Genomic DNA, 7,969 nt, shown 5'->3' on the forward strand with positions numbered 1-7,969 from the left:
AACACATTACTTCTAGCCAACAGTCACAAGTAAAGAGATTTAAAAATTAGTTTTTTATTAGAAAAAGTATATCACAATAATTATTTTGGCCATATTTTATTAAAGTAATTTCTAAATATACTAAAAATTTTAAAAGAATGAAAAACAAATAATGATATAGTTGATTTTTTTTTAATTATATAATTTAACACAAAAACTCATACGAGACAATATCATATGTCAATTTTATGAGACAGATCTTTTATTTCGGTCACTCATTAAAAAATTTCTTTTTATACCAAAATTATTATTTTTTATTGTAAATATGAGCATGGTTGACCAATTTCACAAATAAAAATTCGTGAAACAGTCTCACAAAATACTTATCCTTCATTTAAACATATAATTTCGTGCTGATGGTCACAAGTAGAATTAAGAGATTAGAAAATTAAAAACTCTAAAAAAAGACATATAATATTTATTTAAACATATAATTTCTGTTAATGACCACAAGTAGAATAAATATATTAGAATATTATAATTCTAAAAAAAGACATGTATTTTTATTTAAACATATAATTTCTAGATAATGTACACAAGTAGAATAAAGATAGTAGAAAATTATAAATTCTAAAAAAATGCGTATCACAATGTTTTTTTTACCATGTTTTATTCAAATAATTTATAAATGTAAACTAAAAAAAATTGGTTGCAAAAATCTATTTTTTAAAAGCATAAGTTCTAGCAAACGTCACAAACAAAGAAATTATAGATTAGAAAATTATAATTTATAACTGTAAAACAAGTCATATAACATTTATTTAAACATATAATTTCTGGCTAATAGTCACAAGTAAAATAAAGATACTAGAAAATTATAAACTCTAAAAAAAAATATCACAATGATATTTTACCATGTTTTATTCAAGTAATTTATAAATGTAAACCCAAAAATATTAGTTGCAAAAAATATTTTTTTAAACGTATAATTTTTAGTCAACATCACAAACAAATGAATTACAAATTAAAAAATTGAGTACTCTAAAAAAATACATATAACAATGATATTTTATTATGTTTTATTTAAATAATTTATAAATGTAAACCATAAAAAACGTTGGTTGCAAATAAATTTTATTTACACACATAAGTTATAGTCTTATTTTTAAAATAATAAATAGAAATAAAAATAAATTTTGACGACAAGATAAATAAACAATATACAAATTAATTAATAAGAACATGAAAAACAATTAATAAGACACCAAAAAATTCACAATCCAACGATGAATTATTTCTAAACTTTAACTAATTCAATTTACATAATGAAAAGTTAATAACAAATCTAAATAATTAAATAAAAAATAACATATTATACTGTGAATAAATATAATAAAAAACCAAATAATAATAATAACACATAATTAAAATTATATAGAATATTGGGTTCTACCTTTCTAGATATTATCTTTATGATAAAGATCTTCTAGATATAATATATATGATAATGATTTATGTAGAACCGAGTGCTTACCGCTTTACTAAAAGCTATAGCTAGTAGTAATGGTGCAGCTCAAATCTTTTAAACCACACAGCAGCTCAAACATCACGGTTCGATCGTTCTACCAAGTAAGGACAATTATTGCACCCAACAATCTCCCTCTCAATAATTGCATTCCTTGCAATCAATGGGAATCGAACCCGTGACCTTGGCTCTGATACCAATTGTAGGACCGAGTGCTTACCGCTTTATCAAAAGCTATAGCTAGTAGTAATGGTGCAACTCAAATCTTTTAAACCACACAGCAGCTCAAGCACCACGATTCGATCGCTCTACCAAGCAAGGACAATTATAGCACCCAACAATTTACATGATATGACATTGTTGATTTTGTTTCTAATAGAATTCTTGTATAACATATCTTATAGATTTCCGTCAAGATAAATCATAGAAGAGGAGACATTTATAAATAAGAGATGGAGATTCAAAAGCATAGAGAGAAGAGAAAAATTCAGAGAGTTCACGTGTAGGATTTTTCGTGGAAGAGATTTTCGTGGGATTTTTTCGTAGAAGATTTTCGTAGTGGTCTCTTCTCTCGATCAAATATACACGTACTTGTGCACGTCATAGATTTCAGAGAAATATTTTTTCAAGAGACGTGCTGTTGTGAAGAGTGCAGATACCGCGTGTTGCCTTGAATGTTGGAAACATCTACAGACAACATCGTGACGAAATTGGCTGGAGATCGTTTTGTTGCTTTAGTTTTTGGCTCACGTTTTTGTTGCTTTCTTGAATAAGTTTTATTCTGGTTATCTGTTTTAGAAAGCGTTTATTTTCTCAACGTGTTGAGGAAATTGATTTTTGTGAAAATAACTAGTGATTGATTTTTGTAAACGGTATGGTTTTTTAGTGATTAATTTTTGCCATGAGGTAAATACTTGCGCAAATTTAATCTTGTCCATCTATTTATTTAAATTCAATTTGTGTTACAAGTTTTAATATTCCGCTGCATGTTATATTAAATGTTGTAACATTTGAACACTTAATTCTGATATAACACAAATTCACATCATTGAATTTTTAAAGCAAACACCTAATTCACAACATTTCAATGACAGCTATTGAATTTTTAAAGCAAACACCAGAAGGGAAATATGATGCAATTATCGTTGATTCATCCGACCCTGTGGGTATGTGTTCTGATAACAAGCGAACATATTAAAATGATGTATTTCTCTCAGTTGTTACCGTTACTTCTGTCTCGGGTGAATCTCGGGCCCTATCGCCTTTGATTGTGATATCATATCCGCCTCACTTTTTATGAACTAATTGATTTACAATTACAGGTCCTGCTCAGGAGCCGGTGGAGAAACCATTTTTCAAGAACATTAGTCGAGCATTAAGGCCTGGCGGTGTACTATGTAACATGGCGGAGAGTATGTGGCTCCATACACATCTTATCGACGACATTGTTTATATTTGTCGCGAAATATTCAAGGGTTCTGTTCACTATGCGTGGGTCAGTGTTCCTACGTATCCAAGGTAAAATGGTTCCCTACACCAAAAATATTAACTGGTATGATAATTTTCATGACCTTCATACTTTTCATTTCTGGTTCGACAGTGGAGTTATAGGGTTCTCTTTATGCTCTACGAAGGGGCCACCTGTCGATTTCGTTCACCCTATTAACCCGATCGAGAAGCTGCAGAGCGCTCTCCAGTTTAGAAGAAAACTCAAGTTTTACAACACAGAGGTTATCTCCTAATCTGTTCTTTGCTGTGCATCACTATTGTTTTTAAATCTACCGTTCGATTTCAATAACCACTTCTTGTAACGTGGCTCTATAAAATTATCGAGCATTAAATTGTGGGTGGCTGCACTTTTAAAATAGCTCTTGCTCTTCCTTTATCATCCACACATCAACGCAGGGAAACCATGAATAGAGTAGCTTACAATTTGTCTATGTCAATTCGACAGATTCATGAGGCTGCCTTCGCCTTGCCTTCTTTCGTGAAGCGGGAGGTGGCAGCTCTTCGTTGAAACCAGTCCGCGTGTAATAGGTTTCTACATGCATATTTTGTAGCGTGGATGGCGAATTTCACGCAAGTACGTCGTGTATCACGTTGACACATAGTGATTTTGAATTCGCTAAAGATGTGTAGGATGAATACACAAGATGTAACCTGGATTCTTGGCCGTGTAATTGTGGCAATGGACTCTCTATTTGGAAAAGTTTGGCTCGATTATATATATATATATACACACACACATACCATTTTACTATTTAATAAGCATACCAAAGTCGAGAGCTAGACGCAAACATTGATTGGTTCCTTTGAAACAGTAAATCGAAATAAAACTTATCTCAACATATTTGTATTTTCGGTTCTAGTTCCCAAACCGGGTTGGACCATTATTTGCTTTTCTTTTTAAATATTTGATAATATACAATACATAAGATAAGGCAGCCTTTGTTCTTTTGAGAAGATTACATCATGGCTTCATCCTACAGTCAAATCATGGTTGAAAAAGAATTGTATTATGCAAATATTACAAAAAATATTGAAATAAAGATTTTTCATCAAATTTTGTCAATAAGAAAGCAAAACATGATTTCATCTTAAACCAAAACACAACATCAAATTTTTTTCCTCACATGGGAAGTTGTCGTTAAGCTTAAAAACAAGAAATCTGAATATTGAACAGCTTACATGGTACATTGGCCTATTTCAGCTGGCTATGGCCTTCTTCTAGCAAACAAAAATTTACCCACAATTTTGTCAACGAAATCGAAGTACTTATCACTCCATGGTTTTCTGATAATTAACACAAGGTAAGGAACAAGGATGCCAGCTGCAAATCCTAAGCCAATACTGAGGTAAACCACTGATCAATGAATTTGTTGTTGCTGTCATAAATAACATCAATTCCCTAGGCTGGACTTGTCTTCGTCAGGGCACTTCACAAGTGAGTTCCACAAAGGCCACGGTTTCCCATCAAAAGAGTGCGCGTCAAATGTCAACATCTGCCCTGTATAAGGTATCTTACCAGATAAATTATTGTTCGATAGATTAAGGTAACTCAAGAATGATAATGAAGCCATGCTAGGAGGAATGACACCGAAGAGATCATTGCTTGATAAATCTAGAGACGCCAGTTGACGAAACATTGAAATGTTTTCTGGGATTTGTCCAGTTATGTGATTTCCTGACAAATTCAAGACAACTAGATTTCGCAGTGTTGTTAATCCAACAGGAAAATCTCCAGATAAGTTGTTTCCTGATAAGTCTATGGCCGTCACTAGAGCAGAGTCTTGGTGAACTCCAGAAATTGATTCTTCAAATTCACAAACAAACTTTCTTCGTAGTATAAACCTCTATATTTTCCATATAAAAGGTATTGGTTCGTCATTTGCTCCTGTGCCATGGCCTTTAAGTCTGTGAAACGTGTTGGGATTCTCCCTGTCAAGTTGTTTTCTGCAAGATCCAAGATTGGAGTGAACTTAAGTTTGAAAACTCGATTATCATTTTGCTGAAAATGCGTTGACCTCAAGCTAAGGATTCTTAGACTGCTAAAACTTTCACCAAGCCATGTTGGAAGATCGCCTTTATTGTATTTTCTTTGAGGTCCAGAGTCTCCAATCTTGATAAATTTTTCAAAGAAGAGGGCAGTTTGCCTGAGATTAAGTTGTCGCCCATATGTAGTGATTGAAGCTGATTCAATTGTCCTAAAGAATCTGGAATTGTACCAGACAAATTATTATTTCCTAGGTCCAACACTTTCAAATAAGAACAATTGCCTATGCTTGAAGGTATTGTTCCCATTAGACTATTTCTTGAAAGATCTATCACAGAAAGTGAAGCCATATTTCCCTATATTATCTGGAAGCTGTCCTGTGAGCTGGTTATTTGAAAAGGAAAGAAGATTAAATCTGGCATGACACCACTGATATTATTCGGAATCAGGCCTCGGAATCTGTTGCTCGAGAGATCAAACAGCTCGATCGGGACTTGAGGGAGGGGAATGGGTCCTTCAAACAGGTTAGAGCTAAGATCAACATCTGCAAATGGAATTACCTTAAAAGAACTTGGCAGTTGACCTTGTAACTGATTATACGAGATGTTTAACAAAGAAAGATTTGCTGAAAGATCCCAAAACCAGTCAGGAATAGAACCCGATATGCTTGCGTTAGAGATATCAAGATACCCGATCTCATTTTGAGATTTGAGCCACCCTGGAAATGGAGGACCTAATCGACACGAACCCATGACAAGATTACGTATTTGAAATGGAGGGATCCAATCAGAACTGACATTCAAGATGAAAGAATTGGAAGACATCATTAAGACCTTTAGCTTAGTAAGGTTGGAGAAATGAGACTCAGATACAATGCCTGTCATATAATTGGAAGAAATATCAAGAAAAGACAACTCAGAGAGCTCGCCAAAGCTCTCGGGCAGAGTTCCGTTCAGTTTATTCCAAGCCAAGTTCAAATGAGTCAAATGCTGGAGTGATCCTAAAGACTCTGGTAAAGGGCCAAAAAAGAAATTGGACTCAACGACAATTCCTCGAGATTCTTGATTCGTCCCAACCAATTTGGCAATCTTGAGGTTAGTTTATGTTGCTCAATCTCAAGATCACTAAGCTAGGTAGAGTAACATCAGCACCACAAATTTTAGTCTCTTCGAGTAAATCTGGTAAACTTCCAGTCATTTCATTACCAGAAATGTCAAAATATGCCAACCGACAGAGTGAGCCAATTGTGCTTGGTATCCCGCCTTCTACATAATTATCAGACAGGTCGAAATGAGCAAGGAATGCCATATTTCCCATACTTGAAGGGAGTTTACCATGTAATTTATTGGAAGCTAATTTAAAGAACTCTATGCTTTTCCAGCTTCCATTGAAAAAGGAAAACACACTGGCGCTTAGATTACCATTAGACTCAAGTCCCAAGAATTGTAGATAGGGCAACTCTCCTAGACCAAGAGGAATCCTTCCTCTGAGCATACAGTAGCTCAAATCAATATACACAAGGCTACTGATATTGACAAGCCAATCGGGGAACTTTGAGTTGAAGCTGTTAAAACTGAGGTCCATCACAACAAGTGAAGTAAAATTGGGTGACTTTAAGGAGGAAAGCGACCTAGAGAAGCCACAGTTTGAAAGATGCATTTCTGTCAAATGAGGCAGCGTGTTGAGAATTTCCAACCAGTTTGAATCTGCCCATGAAAGGTCAACATTTTCCATTCCAAGATATTTCAAAGAAACAAGACTAGACACCCATTGAAAACTGTCAACACTTAGTCCTGGAAATCCTGAATTAGACACATCCAGATATTTCAAGTTAGACAGATTTCCAAGATTTTGAGGCAACTTACCACTGAATCCAGCATTTGACAGATTGAGATACTGTAAATTCGTTAAAGAACCGATGAATTCAGGAATTGGTATTCCTCCGAACGTGTTGAAACTCAAGTCCAAACGCTTCAAGAATGTCAGCTGCATCAGTGAAGGCCTAATTTCTCCACTCAAATTCAAGAATCCATACCTGGCATTGCTAAATGGAAAAGGGTTGTGAAGATCAATAGTAATAACACCACCGGTGATGTTATCGCAACCAATACCCCTCCAGTCACAGCAGTCGAGGCCACGCCAAGACGAAAGCGTGTTCTCGGAATCGTTCAGACCATTCTTGAAATCTAGAAGTGCTTTTCGATCATTGGAGCTGCATGTCACTTTTGTTTGACCGTTAACGGTTGTTGATCTGAGAATGACAACAAGAAGATTAGTGAGTAGAAGAAGTCTCTCCATTTGGTGAACTATATTAATGGCAGGTCAAACTTGACAACCATGGCTCCTGAATCTCTTTAAATATAGGTAATTGTTTCTTTATTTCCTATGAAATTATATTTATTGTACAAGACAAGCATGATTCCAAACTGGAAATATGAGATTTGTCAAAATGCACGCTATGGTTGTTGACGTTGACCTGTCATCAGGTGTTGATGATGAGACTCTCAACTCTGCTTTCATCATAATAACTATTGACCTATTCAGACTAAATGTTAAGAGTACCGATTTTTGGATCACTGGAAGTTTAAAAATTTTAGTTTTTGTGGTTCGAAATTTTATTTGAGAGTCGTATAAATTTAAACATTCATAAGGAACGTTGACTCCAAAACTATTCAGATTTTAAGTGGAGATAATCTTCTTGTATAATTTCGAACGGAGTTTTGTCTTTTGATCGTCTAATCGTTCCACGATTAAAGACTGGATTTTTTATTTAGATCGGTTAAAGATCTAAACAAACTTTACATTGAGACTGGATCCGACGATTCGGGGGCGGTTGTGCTGGTTCGGCCGAGACTTCTGTTTCACAATCAATATTGCCGAAAGTTTCGTGATTTTTCAATCAAAGAATGTCCCAGATTTGTTTTATTTTTATTGAAGAATTGATCAAATGTTTAACTTTAATTTTTAAATTT

The 7,969-nt window shown here is 34.2% G+C and overlaps 1 pseudogene; it reads right to left on the reverse strand.

The window, feature by feature from the left end:
- Positions 1–4,138: 4,138 nt before the first annotated feature.
- LOC142531252 (receptor-like protein EIX1) lies at positions 4,139–7,458 on the reverse strand (annotated as a pseudogene).
- Between the last annotated feature and the right edge of the window lie 511 nt (positions 7,459–7,969).

This window comes from Primulina tabacum, chromosome 17 (assembly GCF_025594145.1).
Source record: "Primulina tabacum isolate GXHZ01 chromosome 17, ASM2559414v2, whole genome shotgun sequence".
In the NCBI taxonomy this organism is placed as follows: domain Eukaryota; kingdom Viridiplantae; phylum Streptophyta; class Magnoliopsida; order Lamiales; family Gesneriaceae; genus Primulina; species Primulina tabacum.